Raw genomic sequence first — 22693 nt, forward strand, 5'->3', positions numbered from 1 at the left:
GCCGAATTGTACACTCCAAGCGCTTAGTAGAGTGCTCTGCACACAGTAAGCACTCAATAAAATGATTGAATGAATCTCTTTATATTCCATTGTTTCCCCCTACCTACAATTTATTTTTTAATATATCCTTCAAGCTTAATTGTAAACTCCATAAGGGGAAGGGAATTACCTCTATTAAGTCTACTTTTCTCTCCCAAGTGCTTAGTGCGGTGCTTTGCACACAGAAGGTGCTCAAAACACGTTCTTTCTGAGTGACGGGGAAAAGCGGGTTGGGAGATGAGCTTTCCCTCTTTCAAAAGGGCAGAGACTGAGAGATTGAGGCAAGCACACAGATCCCAAAAAAGGAGCAAAAAAAGTATTGGTAAGGTGCCCACGGGTGGGAGAAATGAGCTGAAGAAAGTTCACCGTTTTAATTTGACCAACATCAGCAGACGTTCCCAGGGTCTAACGTTATGAACTCAACCATTATTAGACACCTAGGGTGAGCAGGGTCTCCCATTCCCTGCTTTTCTATGAACCTCCCACTGTAGGAGCCACTTCAAAATAAAAATCACTAGAGGTCTGACCACCTGTGGGGGTTCAGGGCCCTCTCTGGCAGACTCCTGTGCCCTCACAGGAGCCTAATTTAACTGTGGCCACTTCTGCATTAAGTCAGCTCTTCTCTGACAGGAAAAGGGCTTTGAACTGGGATCCCAAGAGACCGCCTGGAGCTGATTTAAAGTTCTTCTGTAATTGGGGTGTCTATTTTTTTTCCTTAGGCTGGTTCTCTCACACTTCTAGCAGGATGAAAAATATCTGGAGCATTTTAGAGTGGTGTTACTCACACCTAATAATCATATAGCAATAATAATAATAATGGCATCTGTTAAGCGCTTACTATGTGCCAAGCACTGCTCTAAGTGCTGAGGGAGATACAAGGCAGTCAGGTTGTCCCACGTGGAGCTCACAGTCTTAATCCCCATTTAACAGTGATTTAACTGAGGCACAGAGAAGCTAAGTGATTTGCCCAAGGTCACATAGCAGACACATGGTGGAGACAGGATTAGAACCCATGACCTCTGACTCCCAAGCCCGTGCTCTTTCCACTAAGCCCCGCTGCTTCTCTAACTCAGGCAGAAAACACTGATCAAAACAACATTTTATGTTTTCTACAGATGTTTTCAGGAGGGTACAATGCTATCCCACTTGTGTGCATCACTGCTCCTCTTAATGGCATTAAGGGGAAAAAGGATTTTCCTGTTCGTAGCAAAGTTAACTTTCCCCTACTGAAACCACAAGCTTAGATGAATAGGACAGGATTTACTTGTCTGTTTTAAAAGTCATTTGTGTCATTTTCATTCTGCCTTCAATACCTTTGGGGAAACAGCAGTTAATTAACACATGATGTGTCTTTCAAAAATGTTCTGGGGTGTTCAAGGGACAAGGAAAGAATGAAGAATGAAAGGAAAGATGTATCACTTTGTTATATTGCACTTCCTTAATTTTTTTATGGCATCTGTTAAGCGCTTACTATGTGCCAGGTACTGTACCAAGAACTGGGGTACAAGCCAATCAGGTTGGACACAGCCCATGTCCCACAGGGGCTCACAGTCTTAAATCCCCATTTTTCAGATAAGGTAACAGGCACAGAGAAGGTAAGTGACTTGCCCAAGGTCAAACAGCAGACACATGGCAGAGCCAGAAATAGAATCCAAGTCCTTCTCACTCCCAGCCCCATGCTCTATCCATTTGGCCACATTGTTTCTTCTAGTACAGGGTACCACACTGAATGGGTGCTCGAGAAATGCTATTACTTCTGCTAAAACACTGTTTGCTCGTTCTAAGAACTGATGCCTGGTTCAGTTTAGCATGATTTGCTTAGCACACATCTAATACGACAAAAACTGCATTTTATTAACATGACATTTTGAGGATCAGAAGGAAAACATTTGTAGCTGAACTCTTAATTTAAAAAAAAAAATGAGCAAAGCAGACATCGTACATTAAATACGCTTTAATCATACCCAACCAAGCTTATGTGTTGTTGACCTATACAACAGGTCAGTTAAATCATTTTAGATCTATTGTACCCAAGGGCAGGCTGAAAACATTCATGATCCCCAAATAGGGATTTACAGCCATCCATTTTATTTGACATGCTAAACTAGATTGTTGTTTACTTTACTTTCTTTATGTTTGTACAGTCTGTTCTATTTAGTGACAGTGTTGTAAAGCTGGGAGGTACTGCACACATGTGTTTATATTTACAAACAAACTATTGTTCCTGTACAGCAGTTTCAAGGATTTATTTAAAACAAAAACAAACATTATTCCATCACCATTGTTTGAGAACTAAAGTTATGCTATTACCATAGTTTGACACAGTCGATAGCAATTCATTTAAATATCTCTCACATCCAAATGATTCATATGGTTGTAGGGTACTTAAGCGGTTACTGCATGCAAATGTATTTCAAAATCGAAATGATGGCCCCATTTTTGGAGTATGAGAATGACAGTCAATTAATATTTCATAAAACTACTGGCAGTGCTTCTTGCCAGTTGCATTTCCCTTCATCCCCATTATCTCCTGCAGACCCTCCTAGCTCTTCAGAGGGTTGCAGACTCCATTGTGGAATAGAATTATTCTTCTGCTTTTCCACTGTTGGGGAGAAATCTCTCTACTCGGGAAAAACAAGCCCACCACACCAAAGTGAACTCCATTTAAGCCGGTAGAAAGCCAGAGCCCTTCCACCATTCATTTACCAACATTATGCACGATCCAAGAGAATGGAAGTTTAATGAAGTAGGAGGCGTCCCACCTCACCTTGTAGGCACCTGCTAAGAATGCAAAATTCCGAGCTCTTGGGTGGTTGATTAGTGCGGAAACTGTCAGCGCTTCTGACAAATGGGTACCACGCTAGAGCTTGGAAGGCGCTAACACGCTACTGTTGGAGGAGAGGTCTCTTTGTCTCTTGTAAGTAGTTCCTCTTAGCATCTTGTTATGAGTTCCCTTTGCGATATGGCAGATGAATGCATATTACTGCTGCTCGTGTCTACCATCTTTAACATAAAATAAGTACCTGGCCACACAAGGGTGGTGGGAAATATTATAGAGAAGCAGCGTGGCTTACTGAATAGAACCTGGGCCCGGGAGTCAGAAGGGCTTGGGTTCTAGTCCCGGATCTGCCACTTGACTGCTGTGCGACCTTGGGCAAGTCACTTCCTTCCTCGGGCCTCAGTTACCTCATCTATAAAAAAGAAATGGGGAATAGGACGGGGAGTCCTATGTGGGATATACAACTTGATTAGCTTGTATAATAATAATAATAATGTTGGTATTTGTTAAGCGCTTACTATGTGCCGAGCACTGTTCTAAGCGCTGGGGTAGACACAGGGGAATCAGGTTGTCCCACGTGGGGCTCACAGTCTTAATCCCCATTTTACAGATGAGGGAATTGAGGCACAGAGAAGTTAAGTGACTTGCCCACAGTCACACAGCTGACAAGTGGCAGAGCTGGGATTCGAACTCATGAGCCCCGACTCCAAAGCCCGTGCTCTTTCCTTATGAGCCACGCTGCTTCTCTTATGAACTCTTGTATGAACTGCAGCCCTTAGTACAGTGTCTGGCACATAGTAAGCGCTTAACAAACACAGTTTAAAACACCATAAGTTCGACTATGTAGGCAAAACTTCAGCCACTCCAGACTAGACGTCTTTACTTCTCCAAGTTTCAACAATGGTATGGATACCCAGGACCTGTTAGAGGAACACAGCTTGTTATCATGTGCATCAGGAGTTTATTATTGATCACCGATGGTATTTATTGAGCACCGTGTGCTCGGGAGAACACAACAGAGATGGTAGACCCACTCTATGCCCACAAGGAGTTTACAATCTAGTCAATCAACAGTAGGTATTCAGTAATATATTTACTGAATACCTACTTTGTGCAGGACACTACACTAAGCACCTAGAGAATGAGTCTTTAATTCCCATTTTGCAGATGAGGAGACTGAAGTAAGGAGACGGTAAGTGACCTGTCCAAGGTCACACAGCAGGCAAGTGCAGGCCTTGCCCAGGATGAGTTCGAATCCCAGCTCTGCCACTTGTCAGCTGTGTGACTGTGGGCAAGTCACTTAACTTCTCTGTGCCTCAGTTCCCTCGTCTGTAAAATGGGGATTAAGACTGTGAGCCCCACGTGGGACAACCTGATCCCCTGTGTCTACCCCAGCGCTTAGAACAGTGCTCGGCACATAGTAAGCGCTTAACAAATACCAACATTATTATTATGTCCTGTCCAGTGATGTCAGTGACCCGGGAGCTCTGTGCCAGGGAAGAATCTATGCCACCCTCGATTCCTCTGTTTATGCAGGCCCCATTTGGATGGATCTCGGGGTGACCACATTCCCCCCCATCCGCTCCCCTCCTGTGGACGTCTAGCCGATGCCGGGTTATATGCATTCCACAGCTTTCTCCGTTATGGATGGGGTGTGTTATTTATTACAGGAAGTGCCTCAGAATAAACATCTGAACAAATCGTCTTGAAAAGGCTCATCTTTCACAAAAAAAATGATGTAACCTATTTCTATCCATTCTTGGCTTTATTTTACCTTCACGGAGAACCAACCACTCAGCAAGAAATAAAGGGAACTTCCCGGTGTGGCCGGCAGCTCTGGAGAGGACTACCCTACCGTGGGAGCAGCAAATTGCCTGAAATGGCCTCAAGTCATGAATAATGATTACTGAGACAAGCCCAGAACAACAGTTACGCAGGTACAGCAACCTGGGCTGAATGCTTCTTAACCTAAAATGAGAAAAATGTGGTGATTTTGGAGGGGTTTCTTGCAGGGGGAAAACCCCTGAGTGTCCAAATGTTTACCTGCATTTACCTAAGATAACTGTCCCCTCCCAGGATACACCAATTTATTTCCATTAATGTCTGTTTCCCACTGGAGACTGTAAGCTCGTTATGGGCATGGAATGTGTCTGTTATGTTGTACTTTCCCAAGCACTTAGTACGGTACGCTGTAAGCGCTCAATAAATATGATTACCTGACTGCTTGACTGACAAACTACTGCCTTTCTTCCCCACTGCCCACTCTCAGGCTCCTGGAAGCAGGCATAGGGACTCACTCCTCTTTCGAAGTGAATAAACTTTTAAACCCCTACTTAGGTGCTCAAATTGGTGCCTGAAATCAGATGTCTGCAAAAGGCGACATGGTTTTCTCCACTTACAGAACTATAGCATGGGCGAGCCAGGGAAAAGCTTGATTCACTACTTTAAGACACAAGGTCCAGGCTAGAGAAGCCCATTTATTCTAAGAGGGGTTGATGTGTGTGTAATGTGCTAAACACTGTTATTTCAATTATCTGCATGTAGGCTCTACTCCATTTACTCAGGTTTGCTCTGCAACTCCAATGGCCTGCTGATCCAACCTCATTCATCCACTGGTGTCAGATGGTTTATTAAAAGCAAAAATGTCCCTGAGAATCCTAAATCCAGTAGATCATATCCTTTTATAAAACATGTGACTGTCTTCCTAATTTATGGGTAGGGAAGGGAAAGCAGCCTGTCTCCTTATTCCCGGACAATAACCTCACTGACCCAATTCATAAAATCTTTCCTGGGAAACTTTCTATTCCCCAAAATGCTAAGAAAGTCTCACTACTTGTGCTAGTCCTCAAAAGTAAAATGGGCATGTTGATCCTCTTGAACTACTGGTGGTAAGGTAACTTCCCTTTCCCCACCTTCTCCTAGTCCACCTCCCACACCCACCACAGATTTTAAAACTGTCTGCATTTCCCTGGGGCTCTCATACGCCCCCCAACCTGCCTCCAATGAAGGATGGCGCTCTGGGTGTCAAATAAAGCTCATGCCATAATGGCACCGCACAGTTGAAACTGGCACGCTAAGAATAAAACAGTCTTTTGTAGAGATGCTTTAAGTCAGAGATTGCATTTTAGTTCCTGTCTTCCCCCATGAGATTGCAAGCTCCTCAAGGGCACGGATCACATCTACTAACTTTATTGGATTCTCCCAAGTGCTTAGCCTGGTGCTCTGTTCACACTACGTGTTTCATAAATACTACTGATAAGGTATAGTGGGAGAGGTTCACGGCCCTGATCAGTCGATGAGAGACAGTAAAGGGGGCAGTTCCTAGACTGAGGAAAATAGCATGTATTTCCTATTTCTCTCCCTACTGCATCACCTGTGCATGAATTCTAAACCCCTAAGCACTTAGATACCCCACAGCACTGAGATACACTACTTAATACTCCGTGTTCTTCCAAGAGGCTTAGTACAGAGCTCTCTGCACAAAGTAAGCATTCAACTCTAGACGATTTCTTGTGGGTACGGAAGACACGTTCCCACTCCGTTCAACTGTACTTTCCCAAGCGCCCAGTGCTCTGCATCGAGTAAGCCCTCAATAAATAACACAGAATGATCGATTGGTTAAATACCACTAACTGTCACCTTCTGGAAACCCAAAACATCCTGTTGCTCTGAAGACCACAAAGAGACCTGGAGCCAAGGCCCAGCCACTCCCCTGGAGTTGGGATTTCTTTTCCTCCTCAGCTCTCTGCGCAGGAGGCCTTGGTTCTCATCTTCGGCCCCCTCCAACTGTTGAGAACTGTCACGGTGGCTGCTACGGACTGACAAATGAAGAGGGATCAAGTCAGGCCCATTGTAATTGCACCTTAATGGCTTCACAAGCTGTGTTCTCTCACCTGCTCTAAATGTCAGACAACAATCCCGGGAGAAATTCAGGCTCCCCAGGGATCTTCCCGGGAGTCTTGAAATAATTTACCTGACATGCTAGGAATTCACAGGAATTTCAGGGGTAATTGGTCTTTTCTTCCATTTATTTTCAGATTCGTTATGAGGCTGGGGGTTGGCTGACGGGAAACAGCACAGACCTCAACTAACCCTTCTGGCCGGAAGGAGCTGAGGCTCGGCTCAGTGTGCGGAAAACCCAAAAGATGGCTCCGCTGCTCAACCTCTCTGATCCTGCCACTCGCCTGTCTGCTTTTTATGGTGGAAAGCAGCAAGCAGGGGACGGGACGGCCCCTCGAATATCTTCTTGAAAAAAATCAGTTTTGACTGCCTTTTCCAATCCTTGACAATCCCAAAGCACCTTCCCCACAAGAACCCAAGTTCGAACTGGTAGTCGTGGCTGTCGGCTGGGATTAGAGTCCCTCGCTAAGAAGCAGCTGCATTTCTAAATTGCTCTCTATAATGAATGTATTATCTCTTTCTGCCTCTCCTGCAAAAGCCCATGATCATGTATGCCGATTATTAGGTGCCCTGTAACTTTGACTTTGTCCTGTGCAAATAGAGTAAAACCTCTGTAACTCTAGGAAGGAATGTTTTTTCTTAGAAAATGGACTCTGGAATCAAGTCCAAAATCTATCCTCACTGCTCAGATCTCATCTTACTCCCTCGGAAAAGTTAGTTAGGGTATTAATTAAGCACTTCCTATGTTCCAACCTTTGTGTTAAGCACTGGGATAGGCACAGGATCATCAGATCAGAGAGAGTCCCTGTCTCACACGGGGCTCACAGTTCATGAGGAAGGGAAAGCAAAAAATCACCAGCGAGGCCACTGGGGCAGGTGGTAACTATTTACAGGATCCAGAATAAGCCTGGTTTTCCCTCACTGGGTGTTAAATTCTTGAAAGACACAGCATATGCATCTGGCAACCCAGAGGAATTAGCCTGGCCTGAGCTTCGGTGTTTTCTTTGAGCACAGCCTTTCTCTCTAAGGAGCAGAGGTGAGCCCGATGTCTGGCAGGATGTAAAAAAGACGGACAAAGATGGCCGGGGAATTGGGGGATGGAGCTAATTCCATAGTTTCTCCATTTTAGTGTATGCATAATGCTGACAGAAAAAGTTTCCTGGCAGAGAAGAAAGCTCCTGGTGGAAAACACTTCAAGGAAAAAGGATAAAGAGATCGTCTCTAAATAGCCTCCAAATGCATCTTCCTCTTCAGCCAACCCCCCACCCCCCACCTCGCCCGCTCCCCCGGCTTTCCTCCCTACAGACAGAATGCCTGGAAGATGAGAGCATCAGGGTTCACTTCCCAGCTCTCCCATCACAGACAGACAAGTCATTCCCTGCCTCAGTTTACCCTTTCTTAGGGAGCACTGCAATAATGCTTTACTGCCACACAGGGGTGTTGTGAGACTTCTATTTGTACAGGATTCTCTGGCCCGGGGGAGGCCGGGAACCTAAGTGCAAAGAGCTATCTCTTTAAGGGCAAATGCCTTTCTTGGGTAGCATTGGACATGAGGCTATCGGGCATTTCTGAAACAACAGAGAGATGACCGCTCTTCCCTTGGATTTCCTCACCCTCTAACCCCAGCCTCAAATCTAACCTTCTTGTAGCTGACAGCTGGGAGAGGGTATATGGGGGAAGTGTTCTAAAAAAAATCAACCAACTAATGGTATTTGAGCACTTACTATGTGCAGAGCACTGTACTAAATGCATGGGAGAGTACAATACAACCGAATCAGACACATTCCCTGCTTATAAGGAGCTTTCAGTCTAGAGGGGCAAGGCAGACATTACTATATAATAACGGTCGTACTAGTTAAATGCTTACGATGTGCACAACACCATACTAAGCACTGATGAGGGGTAACAGGGTCAGGCGCAGACTTGGGGGTCAGTAGGGCAAGGTGAGGGGCAAGTCATGGGTAGGTTCCCTGTAGGAGTGAAACCCTGCTGTCCAGCCAGTGGTAAGGGGTCCCGACTGCTTTGACAATTAACTATAAAAGGCCTTGAAGATCTCTGAAATGTCCTAACCTGCTTTCTCACCCCGGCGCAGAGTTTGCTATTCATCACCTGCTGAAGCACAGCTTTATTTATTTATTGTCCAGCAGAATCCTCCTTCTACCCCTCCCCTTCACCCCCCTTGGGATTTCCAAAGAGCAAACCCCCACTTCCCACGGGGTGTTCTGCAAGGCCACCTTAAGCTATACACCATGGGGCCCTCCTTTCTCATGCTAATGCAGTTCAAACAACCAAATCCTGCATTTTTTATGCAAAATCCCTAACCAAGGTCGCTTAGCACTGGCAGGCCAAACTGAAAGGATGCCCCTGTTTAAAAAAAAAATAATAAATTAACCTTTACTTGGAGGCAACCAAACTGGGGAGGGGTGAATCATAGTGGGAGATGAGGGCTCAGGATAGACCCACTTGTTTCTAGGTACCTCATTTAAAATCGGGGACCCAATCACCATAAAGATCAGTATTGCTCTGCAGATAGTAAAATGGCCCTGCTGCATTTTTAGGGAACGATGGGGCTGGGGAATGGCTCCAACCAACCTTGGAACCCCAAATCCTCCACTCAGATATTCTCCACAAAGAGCGGGCACTCCCCAGAGAGGTGGCTATATTAGGGTTTCCGGTTCACACGGGATCTCGGTTCTTCTCTTCTGGGAATCCAAAGGAACTGCTCCCAGGAGCAGGAAAGGTGTTATTCTGGCATCCACCTCCTGGGAACGGCCCTGAGAGTTCAACTACAAACCCGACATGCAAACTTCTGTTGGTCATCCACTGCTTCTGCGTCGTCCTTGCACTTGGATTTGCACCCATTGTTCACCCCACCCTCAGCTGGCACTTGTGCCATATCCATAATTTATTTTTATTAATGCCTGTCTCCCCCTCTAGACTTTTAAGTTCCTTGAAGACAAAGACCACGTATACCAACTCTGTTAAATTGTACTCTCCCAAGCACTTAGCACAGTGCTCTGCACACAGTAAGCACTCAACAAATGCCTGACTGATTGATTCACCAATCCACACATCCAATCCCAAGGTGCCAGGCTCCCCAAGATGCCTCATCTCCTTCCCTGCTCGAGTCCAGTACTGATCGCCCCGTGTCTTCCCTCACTGGAGCTGTTGGCCTGCCCTACCAGCAGTGTAGATTGGGGATCTCCCTTCCCAGGAACTCTGCTGCTTTGGACGATTGACAAGGGAGGATTAGAGGATGGCGTACAGGGATGCTGTGCCTCTGAGATAGCCAAGTGACTTGCCTAAGGTGAGAAAGCAAGGGCCTGAAAGAGAGGGAAACTTCCCCTACCAGGGGGGCTACAGCCTGGGAGCACTGAGACCCCTGAAGACCTACCATAAAGCTCTGAAGAGGCTCAGGAGTGCTCCTCATTGAGTGCAAGAGACACATCAAGCAAGAAGGACAGGGACCAAGGCCCCCTAACTGCAGGAGCCAAGGGTCAAAATCCGGGAAAACAATATCCAGCAGTCCAATTCCCTTGCTCATAATAAACACCACAATACACACTTAACTTCCTCCCCTTGGGATACAATTACAAGGTTTCCACACCATCCCTATTACAATGAAATGCAGCTTCCACACCAAAGCTATTGAAATAAAATGCTCTCTATCCTCCCTACTTCCACCCAAAACACAACTTCCATTCTTCCTGATTTCAAAAGAATGATCAAAAATGGAATTAGTGTGAACTAAGTTTTTTCCCTTTCAGGAAATACGGGCCAAAAATCAACCTCAAGGGATCTTTAAACCATTAAATGTCTCAGTGATCTTTAATCAATTCCTCCTGAGGCACTAAACTATGTGAGTCACTGGATGTCCTTCTGTCCTTGAGGGAAAAAAACTAAATGAACTTTGAGATTTTGCCAAGTTTGGTGAGGTCTGTCTGAAGGCAGAGGAATGGATTAGATGACCTAAGATGTTCTCCCTCCTACTTATGACTGTGAGCCCTATGCGGGACAGGACTGTGTGTGACCTGATTAACTTATATCTGACCTAAATTAACCCCAGGGCTTAGAACAGTGTTTGACACACAGTAAGGGCTAACAAATGCCATAAAAAAGTACCTTTCATGCCACTGCACTGCTAGGCAGAACAAAAAAGTTTTCGGGTCTGCTAAAAACAATAAGGAGAGAGCCGATCTGGGAGACTCATATTATATAATTAGCTGCATCCATTTTTAAACTCATTCTTTCATCAGTGTGTGGGGTTGGGCGTCCCCATAAATGTGTTGATATTCTTTTCGAATAGAAAGTTATTTTGAGATCATTTATCGTGTAACATTTTTTAAACTGGTTGCTTCTCTGTACTCATGTGAGGGAGCTCAAAAATAGCCCATCCACCCCACTGTACATGGTGAAAATCAAGTCACAGAGATGTCAGGTAACTCCCACAAGGTCACACAGCGAACAAACGGCACGGTCACCTAGTAATCCAAAACACCACCTGGGGCAATAGGTCATTTGGGACCTCCATTCCCCTTTTCTCCATATTAAGCAGCTATAAGTGAAAGACCTAGACAGACACAGGCATTCGGAGACAGACAGACAGAGAGAGTGTGTGTGTTTTATAGGCAAGATAGAGAGCTACAGAAAGAAAGAGCCAAAGAGAACGGAGGGAGATTAGCTAACCAACTTTACAGGAATGTTTTCTGATAAAACAGCTGTTTGATGAGGGAAATTCACTTTTTTGATGGCATTTCTGGAATGTGTGTCATACTCATAAGGGGAAGGAATTCAGTACAAGTGCCATATCTTGAAAAACAGGCAAGTCTCAAACAAAACTGAGATCAGTTAAGGGTACCTGCTTATCTGAAACTGATATTGGTCATCTTAAGTATTACAGAAATGCAAAAGATGTTCAAGATGAAAGTGTTTTCCACCCACAGAAGTGATTCTCTATTCGCTAAACACAATGCAGTCACATTTCACACACGCCCCCCAAACCACAACTTATTACAGAAAATAAACATCGTCAAATGCATTTTCTGTATCCCAAACCAAAACACATTTTATAACATGACTTCACAAGAGCCAAACTCTTTTCAAAGAACAAATACGGCGTATTCACCCCCCTCAGACCCTTCCCCCTCACCAATAATGCTCCAGTGATTTCTACCGTATAAAAATGACAAGGCTACCATATAGTCCAGCCTGCTACATCTGGCGCTCTCTTCCCCACGTGATTATTTTTCAGCAGATTAAAAATAAAAGCTTTCCCCATTTCAATTACATTTTATGCTCAGAAGTTTAAGATAACGACCTCGAAGGCTATTGACTCAGTAATGGGTCTCATTTTCATCTGAAATTCTTTCATTTGCCGTTCAGTCACTCCCCAGAAAAAAACCCCCTCCCCAACTGAATTTTTTCCTAGACCCAGAAATAAAGCTCCCCCTCTGCAAACCCACACACCGAGGGGCAGAATGCACAAAGTTATCCACCCTCTTCACGGGCTCGGGCACTCCTTGCAAACGCCTCTCCCCAATTCAAACGGTCTCGGTGGGAACTGCCAACTTTGCGCACAACGCCCTGCCATCCGAGCCCTTATTTTCAAACGGGGAGAAAGTGCAATTGGTCCAAGCGACCCATTCCTACCTGCACCCCCGTGTTGGGACCCCTCCCGGCTGCAAATCCACGCACGTGCTCCGAAGTTGGCTCCCCAAAGTGCGAGACGCGTTGAGCGCAGGTAGGGCGCCGTTGCACGGAAACGCAGCAGAAAGGGGGTGGGGGGCTTGGGTCCCGTGGACCCAGATCCTCCGCAGTGGGGAGGGGGTCTTCTTCCACCTCACCATCCGGATCGCAAAGAAAGACAGAAAGACCACAACGAAAAGCAGAATCGCCAGAGAGGAGCTCTCCACCCACAGATCTCCAGCTCTCCAAATTCCCACGCGTGCCAATTAGTTGCAGGCTTCGGGGAGGTGGGGAGGGGGGAATAAAAAGAACAATGCGCCGGCTCCCACCTTGCGCGGATACAATCCGGGAGCTTGCACTTACCTACTGGTTCTGCTCAGTCCGGGGAAGGGAGTCCCGACAGGTCGGCGACAGGTCGGAGAGTCCCCGCCCCCCCGGCCCGACTCCATCCCCCACCCGGGGCCGGCGAGATCCGCTCCCACGCTCACCGGTCAGGGCGCCGACAGAAAAAAACCACCCATCTGACTTTCTGGAAAAACAAGCTTCGTGTCGGGGAGGGATGGGGAGATCAATACTTTGGCTCTCTAAGCTTTGGATCGCCCCGCTGAGCGCACCCTGAGAGAATCGGTCCTTGGGATAAGGAGGGAGGAGGGGGAGGCAGGAAAAAAAAGAAAGAAAGAGAGCGGGAGCGAGAAGGAGAGCGCGCCAGAGAGAGCTGGGAAATGTATGAACCGGTAGGGGGTGGTGAGGGAGGAGGGGAGGGGTGGGAGGGGAGAGGGAGAAGATGCAGAGGGGGAGGGAAGGGAAGGGGGCGAAGGAGGCAGGGAGAGGGAGATTTGGAGAAGGGAAGGGGAGAGGGAGAGGACGGTGAGGGGCAGAAGATGGGGAAGGGGCAGAGGAAGGGAAGGGAAAAGGAGAGCTGGAGAGGGGAAGGGAAAAGGGAGAGATGGAGAGGGGGAGGGAAAAGGGAGAGATGGAGAAGGGAAGGGAAAAGGGAGAGATGGAGAAGGGAAGGGAAAAGGGAGAGATGGAGAGAGGAAGGGAATGGGGAGAGATGGAGGGAGAAAGGGAAAAGAGAAAGATGGAGAGGGGAAGGAAAAAGGGAGAGATGGAGGGGAAGGAAAAGGGGAGAGATGGCGAGGGGAAGGGAATGGGGAGAGATGGAGAGGGGAAGGGAATGGGGAGAGATGGAGAGGGGAAGGGAATGGGGAGAGATGGAGAAAGGGAAAAGAGAAAGATGGAGAGGGGAAAGAAAAAGGGAGAGATGGAGAGGGGAAGGGAATGGGGAGAGATGGAGAGGGGAAGGGAATGAGGAGAGATGGAGAAAGGGAAAAGAGAAAGATGGAGAGGGGAAAGAAAAAGGGAGAGATGGGGGAAGGGAAAAGGGAGAGATGGAGAGGGGAAGGGAGTAGGGAGAGATGGAGAGGGGAAGGGAATGGGGAGAGATGGAGGGAGAAAGGGGAAAGGGAGAGGTGGAAAGGGGGAGGGGAAAGGGAGAGAAGGAAGGGAAAAGGGAGAGATGGCTAGGGGAAGGGTAAAGGGAGAGATGGGGAAGGGAAAGGGAGAGATGGAGGGGGGAGGGACAGGAGGGGAAGTGAAGAGGTAGCAGGAGAGGGGGAGGGGTAGCAAGAGAGGAGGGGGAGAGGCTGGGGGGAGGAGGGCATTGTTGGGATGTGACATACATATGGAATGAGCATTAGAAGAACAATGCTGACAGGACAGCCAAGCCACTGCACACAGGGGCAGCAGCAATTTTCCAGACAGACCTTCACAACTTCGCAGGCAGGACTGGGGTGAAGAAACGGCGCACGCGAGGCAAGCTCACCGAAATAAGCAACTTGGTACAAAATGAGTTGCTGAAACCCTAGTAGCCTTCAGCCCCTCTGCAGCAGAGTAGACAGAAGTGCAGACGCTGCCAATGTTAACATTTTATGCAGCTTGGTCTTTTTTTTTCTTGGCGAGAAGGATCTGTCCCAGAGGATTGGATTCCAGTGGACCCAATTAACACGGTAGTTCACTTGTTCCTTGGTATGATCAATATGAAATAAGCTGCCTTTTAGGATCCTGTACACTAAGGCAGCTGTGTGTGTGTGAGTGTGTGTGTGTTTTCTCCCAGTCGGAATGACCAAAGAAAAAGAAACAAAGCAGCAACATTCATACACTGCACATTAGGTTAAAAATCTGTCACGACAAACTGAAATGCATTTAAAGACCCCTGGCCCCTAACGTATTATCTTGTTTTAAACTCAGAGGGAAGAAAAGAAGTCTAATACTCCAGCTTTTCTCCCCCAGGTTGCCGTTAGAAACACAGGGGACTCACACAAGGACTACTTGTTTCTCGGTGAATAATTAGAGAGGCCTGGTCCAAGATATCATACAAACAAGTTGGTGAGGTTCGTCGGCTAAATACAGCCCAAGCCTTCCCATCTCACCTTTATTTAAGAAGAAAGACTGCTCTCTTTGATCCCGATTTTCCTGCTCCAGCAAACACAACTCGTTTTTTCGACGCACAGTATAAAGCTGTTTAAGTTCCACTGTGGACAAAAAGCAATCACTGTACCAGACTTAACCCTTTCTCCTACAAATTAGTGCCAAGCACAAATCAACCCACCAGCTCTTGGCTCTTTGGGGGGCAAGGCTTGGACTGCAGTTTCAAAGAGATCTCTTTCTTTTAATTATCTAGGTTTACTTTTTTTCCTAAGTGCCCTCCCTGCTCAGTTTTGGAAGCCCCAACCTAAAAATCAGTAGCTACCACAACCGATAGTAAAATGTGCTCAGACGAATGAAAAAATGAGGAGACTCTGAGGGGCGCTGTGCAGGACACAATAAAATTAGGAGGTGAAAGTGAATGGGTTATATAATCCCTTCTGTTAAATGATTGGAGATCACATATTCGTTAAGTGTAAACCTAATTTCAAAAGTTCATAAATCAATCAATGACATTTACTGTCTGCTCACTATGTGCAGAGCACTGTACTAAGCCCTTGGGAGAGTACAATACAGGAGAATTAACATTCTCCCTGCCCTTAACGAGATGACAGTTTAGAAGGGGAGACAGACATTAATATGAATAAGTAATAAATAATATATAATTTAAAGATATGTACGTAAGTGCTATGGGATGGGGTGAATATCAAATATCCAAAGTCACAGATCCAAGTGCATAGACATAAAAGGGAGAGCGAGTTCGGGAAAAGAGGGCTTAATCGGGGAAAGCCTCTTGGAGGAGATGTGACCTTAATAACGTATGAGATCATGAATTTCCTCAAGATTACTAGAGGTCTCAAAGAGTTAAGTGAATGAATACAGGACCCCCTGTTTAAACAATTTTCAGGTTCCACCCCTGGCCAAGGTGGTGAGAAACTGAAGCGGAACACGCACGGAGAGAGGAATACGACAGGCAGGGGTTCAATCCAAATTCCAGGCTGCTTGACTTGGCCCGGAATATTATGAAACACAGATTTTGGTTACTCTCCCTCCTCTTGTGGGTTCTCCGACTGCTGAAATTGGTTGCCAAGCTGCCTTGGGGTCCCATCACCCCCCCGTTCTCCCCCCCACCCTCGTCAAGATTCACCTACCGAGGAAGACTGAAAAGGGATCAGAGATTGAAAGGGGAGATCTACAAGAGCAGAGATAACAGAGCTAGGGATTCTTTCAGCAAGCTACAGTCACTTCCAGCAGCCCTGAGGCTCCAACAGATGTCAATTTTTTGGATGAATTAAAACCCAGGGATCCCATATTTGGCAACCTATAGAGATAGGATGCTAGACTTCAGACGGGATCTGTTTTGGGGAAAAATTACATTACATTTCCCTGCTGGTAGTACAGATCCTGAGATATGTTGGGGGAAAACCAATCCCTACGTCTCACTTGTGATGAGAAACCTGAAAACTATGGCTATATTAAAAAGGCTTTGCAGACTACCACTTCTTAGTGCCCTACGAAAAGGACATTTTGTGCAATGTTTTGAGATGACGCCACGGCCACGGAACTTGTAGTAATAAATCGATGGAATTTATTGAGCGCTATGTGCAGAGTACTATAGTATGCGCTTGGGAGAGTACAGTTCAGCTGAATTAGCAGATAGCAGATGGTACAGACCTCAGGAGACTTCTTGTATTTTACGACCAAATATGAGGGTGCCGCTTCTCCTCAAATTAAGCATCCCTATTGTCTAGACCTTCCCTCTCGGGATCACTCCTGGTGAGTTTCCAGTACTCTACCAGTCTTAGCTATGGGAGGGAGAGTGAAGCGGAGGCATACCCATTCCTAGCTTGGGCAGTGGCTAGCGAGTAGAAAGCCGTCTACTACAGTCCCAACTCACCTGTGATGGGCAGTAGCAGAAGCACGGGATAGAGTCGAGGAAGGAGACTAGAGTTTACTCTGTGGAAGAAGGCGATGGTAAACCGCTACCATACTTTTCCCAAGACAACTCTGTGGATCCGCTACCAGAACGATTGCAGATGGAGGTGGGGGGCGTTGTGGGAGAGATGTGTCTGTGGAGTCGCTATGGCTCGGAAACGACTCGACAGCATAAGACAACACAATGTCTAGGGCAATCTATATTGGTCACTACTCTCTAATGGGAATTAAATATCTTTAACAGCAAAGCAGTCAGGCTGATTCGATTTTAGGAAAACATATCAAGTCTCAGCTGTCAAAGTAAAAATATGCATGAGCTCAATTTCCATGTTGTTCCTGGAGGAACCCGACCATTTACCTGACAGAGCTTTTCTCCAGATACACTGGGACCACAGACTAACTTCTAACTTCTGTTTTTAAGCACCAGACTATGTGCCAGACAGCGTACTAAGCTAATCAGGTTAGACACGGTCCATGTCGCCTGTGAGGCTCACAGTCTTAATCCCCATTTTACAGATGAGGTAACTGAGGCCCACAGAAGTTGAGTGACTTGCCTAAGAAGCGGCAGATTGGTCACCGATCTGACTCCCTGACTCTCTAACTCTCTGACTCCCACCACTTCTCATGAGAAGCAGCATGGCTTAGTGGAGAGAGCACGGGCCTGGGAGTCAGAAGGTCATGGGTTCTATTTCCAGCTCCACCCCCTGTCTGCTGGGATCTTGGGCAAGTCATTTCACTTCCCGGTGCCTCAGTTACCTCATCTGTAAAAGGGGGTTGGAGTCTCTGAGCCCCAAGTGGGACAAGGGACTGTGTCTAACCTGATTTGCTTGCATCCACCCCAATGCTTAGTACAGTACCTGGCACATAGTAAGCATCTAACAAATACCATAATTATTATTATGATCCATATCCAGAACAAAGGGTGCCAGAAATCAACTTTAATGCTACAGGAGAAGCTAACTGCTTTGTAGTAATAGTATTTCTTGAGCACCTCCTGGGTGGAATAATAGCTTGTATTAAACACTTTTGAAATGCAAAACAAGGGTCACATTCCCTAACCACAAGTTTACATTTTAGTGGGGGGAACAGATATCACAGACATCAGAGTATTTACTGAGTAAATGAAATAAATTGAATGTACAATGGATATATTGTATATAAATGTACATATATGGGTTGAGAAGGTTTATCAACAGATACTTAAAAGCAAGAGCTGACTGTTATTTTTCTAGGACTTGGGATGCCGAGAATTCATTGGGAAAATGACGTGAGAGGAAATAGGATGAATGTGGGGTGGGTGGTGCTGCAGTCCGATGGATTTGGGGGAAATGGGAAGTTCCAAGTCAAGGGAACAGCATGAGGGAAGGACAGAGAGGAAAAGGATCTACGTAACTCACAGCCATCACTCATGAGGCTTGAACTTGGGCCCCTCTAGGCTGTGAGTACACTGTGGGCAGGGAATGTGTCTGTTTGTTGTACTATACTCTCCCAAGCGCTTAGTACAGTGCTTTGCACACAGTAAGCACTCAAATATGTTTGAATGAATGACTCAATGACTGTCAAGAGCCACAGATAATCACGGTCTGGGAAACAGCAGACTACTCGCAGTTGACCCTGAGTGGCGGAAATTTCAGGAAGTGTCCAAGGCCTTGGCTTTCAGTTTGGCTTTGTTTTATTTCGTGGTTAAATTAAAGCTCATTCTCAGAGACTTTTCCTTTACCTGACCACCACTGGAAGGAGAAAAAGTTTCCAGATTCAAGGAAAATTCTGGAATAAATTTTTAAAAAATCTCCACAACCTTCACACCCTTGGTTCAACATGCCTGACCCCCATCGAATGACAATTTGTTTAGAATCTATAAGACTAGCCAGGCACCCACCTGGGAGACTCGATATATTCCTAATCATGATAATCATAGCATGTATTACAGGCTCATTATGAACTAAGTGCTGCACACTGGGGTAAGCAGCAAGTAATCAGATTGGGTCCAGTCAAGATGAATGCACTCGATGTGTGATGTCAGAGGCTGGAAGGACCCAGGATGAGACAAGAATGAAGACGAGCTATGGGAAGAGGAGAAGCAGCGTGGCCAGTGGATACAGTACAGTCCGGGGCGTCAGAAGGACCGGGGTTCCACACCCACCTCTGACGCTTGTCTGCTGTGTGACTTTGGGCAAGTCACTTCATTTCTCTGTGCCACAGTTCCCTCATCTGTAAAATAAGGGTTAAGACTGTGAGCCCTGTGTGGGACGGGGACTGTGTCCAACCCGATGATCTTGTATCTACTCCCGGCGCTTAGAACAGTGCCTGGAACATAGTAAGCGCTTAAAAAATACCACTATTATTATTATTAATGAAGGGTTCTCATCCCAAGGGAGGAAAAGAAGGCTCACTGGGCAATTGCTCACAGTCCCTGGTTTCTCAAACGGAACACATCCCTGCCAGCTTGTCTAGAAAGAACATAGGAATGCCACCCGCCCCCCTCGTCCCCCCCGCAACCTCAGAAAATGGTCGAATTAAAAATGGGGGGGAAAAAATCTATTGTGGAAGCAATTCTTCAGGGAGCCGAGTGATGCAGCCTTGGTTCCAGACATGCTCTGTAAGCCTCCTTTCAGCACTCTCCAAAGGCAAAAAGAGCATCCTGCCAGATTTTGGGAGCGTGTATTGAAAACTTTCCAGAACTCCACGATCACAAAACAGGGTCTCCCACTACAAAGCTCCTATTCTCGCCTTTATACCCAGAAGTCAAAGCGCCCCAAATTATTTTTTAATTGGTTCACAACACTCACCCTGGGCTGGTCACCTTTGAGGCCAAGTTTTTGATCGAGATTCAAAGGCAACACAACGTTCTCTCTCGGGCTCAATGGGGTCAATCCAGTTAAGACTATAATAGGATTTACTGGATCAGTCTGCCAGTGTCCACTTATAACTGTGGGCCGCTGGACATCGCAACGGTGGACCGGTCAGCCTGGCAGACAGCAGTCAGGAAGAGGTGACTTTTTTAGGCGAAGAAGCAAGAAGCAGCATGACCTATTGGAAAGACCACCAGCCCGAGTCAGAAATTCTGGATTCTAATCCTGGCTCTGCCACTTGTTTGCTTGGTGACCGTGGGTAAATCACTTTATTATTGCTAATTTTAATATTAATTTCACTAATGTCATTATTATTCATTGTATGCATTACATATAGTATATATTGTATATATTATTAATATTAATTGTATTTATTGAGCATTTACTGTGTGCAAAATACTGAACTAAGCACCTGGGAGAGTACATAACATCAGACTCATTCCCTGCCCACAATGAGCTCAAAGTCGAGAAGGGGAGATAAACATGGATATAAATAAATAAATGACAGATACACTTCTCTGTGCCTCCGTTTTCTCATTTGTAAAATGGGGATGCAGTACCTGTTCTTCCTTCTAGTTAGACTGTGAGCACCATCTGGGACAAGGATTGTGTCCACCCTGGTTAGCTTGTATCTATTCCAGCACTTGACATGTAATAAGCGCTTAAATACCATACAAAAAATTCTGATACAAAGAGGCAAAATGGAAAACAGCACCAGGAACTGCAAGTGGCAAATACCCCAATATACCCAAGGACTATCCAGTGCTTAATACAGTGCCTGGAACATAGTAAGTGCTTAAAAAATACCATAATTATTATTATTATTCCCATGAGCTGGGATATGAGGGCCATGGGGGGAGGAGCAGTCAGTTACAGGATGCTTTCTTTAGCCCCACCCCACATGGGCAAAATTCACTGTCACTATGGTCATCTTTGAAGGCACAGTCCAACTTACAGGTCCGTGGACAGGTGCGTTTATGGCCATTAATAGACAGCGAGGCTCCACAGGAGCACCTCCTGGATGTGGGTTGATTCCTTGATTCCTCCAAGAGACCTTCCCTGACTAAGTCCTCCTTTCCTCTTCTCCCACTCCCTTTTGCGTCACTCTGACTTGCTCTTTTTATCCATCCCCCCTCTCCGCCCCACAGCTCCTTTGTACCTATCTGTAATTTATTTATATTAATATCTGTGTATCCCTCTAGACTGTCAGCTCATTGTGGGGAGGGACTGTGTCTGTTATGTTGTACTCTCCTGAGCTACAGTGCCCTGCACAATAAGCTCTCAATAAATACAAATGACTGACTGATGGACTCCTTCGGTTGACATTCGTTAAATTCATCCAGCTTCAAGACCATGTTCAACTCCCCGCCCCAAAAGGCCTCAACTTGTCAGCAGTCTTTGTTTGTAAGTTAACTGCAGGTTGCGCCAGTCTGTGCCTTGAGTGCCCACTGTTTGGAAGGTCTCACTGTGGATGGGCCAAGAATCATAAGAACTATTACTGGATATGACCGATGAATTATCCAGCCCAGAATTTTGTCTCAGAGGGGCAAGGGGTTGTTCGAAGGAACAACCGTTCTGCTGATTAAGGATGTCCTTTTTAACATTTCCAAATTTTTCCCACAATAACGATGATGTTTTCAACCTGCCCCCGTCAATATTCGCTGGGTGCCCTCTCATCTGAGTTGTCAGATGAGACGAAGAGGACTGATGAAAGTTATCTTTTTTCTTTCCAGTAAGAAAGTAATCACTACAGTTGGATTAGTTACCAAATAGCGAGCCTCCTGCCTCCCTGCAGAGGTTAGTACAGACTCCCTTGAGTGGCGATTCCCACTAATTGCTATTCAGCAGTTTTTTCCCCCACTAAATTAAATTTTAATAGAGAAGCCAACAGAACCGACACAAAGCCTCGAAATAGGAAAAGAAAACAACCTTTCCACAATGCTTAACATGAGAAAAGGTTAGCTAGATAATTACAATTTACCACTCCACAATAAACCGCTTTGGCCCTTCAGCTGCCTAACGTTCTACTTTATTATGTAGGCGAATCACAGACAAAGGCCAATTTCTTACTTGGAAATGGGGTTTTGGTGACATGAAACCACCAGGAGGTTTGAATGTTATTCTCCAGCTTATTAATCAACTAGACTCGGAAAAAAACAAGAGTGAAGCATTTTGACTTCTTGATATCATGCCCTCTTTTTCTTCTCATGATGAGGAGAACTGGTTCTCAAAGGAGTGAGAAGGGAAAATAAATCTTAATATGCTCATCGTGGTCTTCGGATTATGTTGTTTAGACTTTATAGTATTTAGTCTTTCCTCATATGCCTGAAGTCCAGTGCCACCTTTTAGAATGTGAGCTTCCTGAAGGAAGGAACCGTCTCATTTATCTTTTATTGGACTCTCCCCTGAGGCCTTAGCAAGGTGTCTTGCACACACCCACACACACAAAGCACTTAAATACCAGTGAATGAATAAATTAATTCAACCGTATCCAGTTTTCTTTTCTCCCTCCTTAAAAAGCTGCCCGGCACGTTCCATTCAGCAGCAGCTTTCCTTCCCAGATCAGAGAATTGTTTAAATCAAGTTCCTAAAAGGACTTCAAGGGGTCATCTGGTCCATCCCCCTGCCTCCTGGCAGGTTAGGAACTGCTCTTCCAGGGCAGAATCATTAACACTCTCATTCTACTGGATTCTGGTTGTTCTCATTCAGGGAGAGTTTGAAAATTCCACCCCTCAAAACGTTAAATATTGTCACGCCACAATCTCACTCCAGGGACTCCCGTAATCCCCCAGGGGCTACATCATTCCCTCCTTAATATTTTTAAAAAGATCATCTTGGACTAGGCAAACTATCCCTTATTGCTCCTAGCCTAAAGAGACAAGCATTACCACCGAAAGCAGGGCTCCTTCAACAGCCACCCCAGGACCTCATTTTAGTGAGGCCCATAATCCCATAGGTCCCATATTACCCATTCCTGAATTATTTTTTTTTAAACAATCACCTTCCTTTTGGGAAACAAGAGATATTCGTGGCAGAGAGACATAGGGTGGCAAGTGTATGATTCAGGAGTGGTCCA

The 22693-nt window shown here is 45.8% G+C and overlaps 1 protein-coding gene across 5 annotated transcripts in view; it reads right to left on the reverse strand.

The window, feature by feature from the left end:
• FAT3 (FAT atypical cadherin 3) overlaps positions 1-13048 on the reverse strand; it is a 317724-nt gene extending 304676 nt beyond the window's left edge. For all 5 annotated transcript variants that reach the window (XM_039914896.1, XM_039914894.1, XM_039914895.1 and 2 more), the window contains exon 1: positions 12767-13048. The gene's annotated coding sequence lies outside the window, so the exon portion shown is untranslated. The remainder of the gene's footprint in view (positions 1-12766) is intronic.
• Between the last annotated feature and the right edge of the window lie 9645 nt (positions 13049-22693).

Source organism: Ornithorhynchus anatinus, chromosome 20 (assembly GCF_004115215.2).
Source record: "Ornithorhynchus anatinus isolate Pmale09 chromosome 20, mOrnAna1.pri.v4, whole genome shotgun sequence".
NCBI classification, from domain to species: Eukaryota; Metazoa; Chordata; class Mammalia; order Monotremata; family Ornithorhynchidae; genus Ornithorhynchus; species Ornithorhynchus anatinus.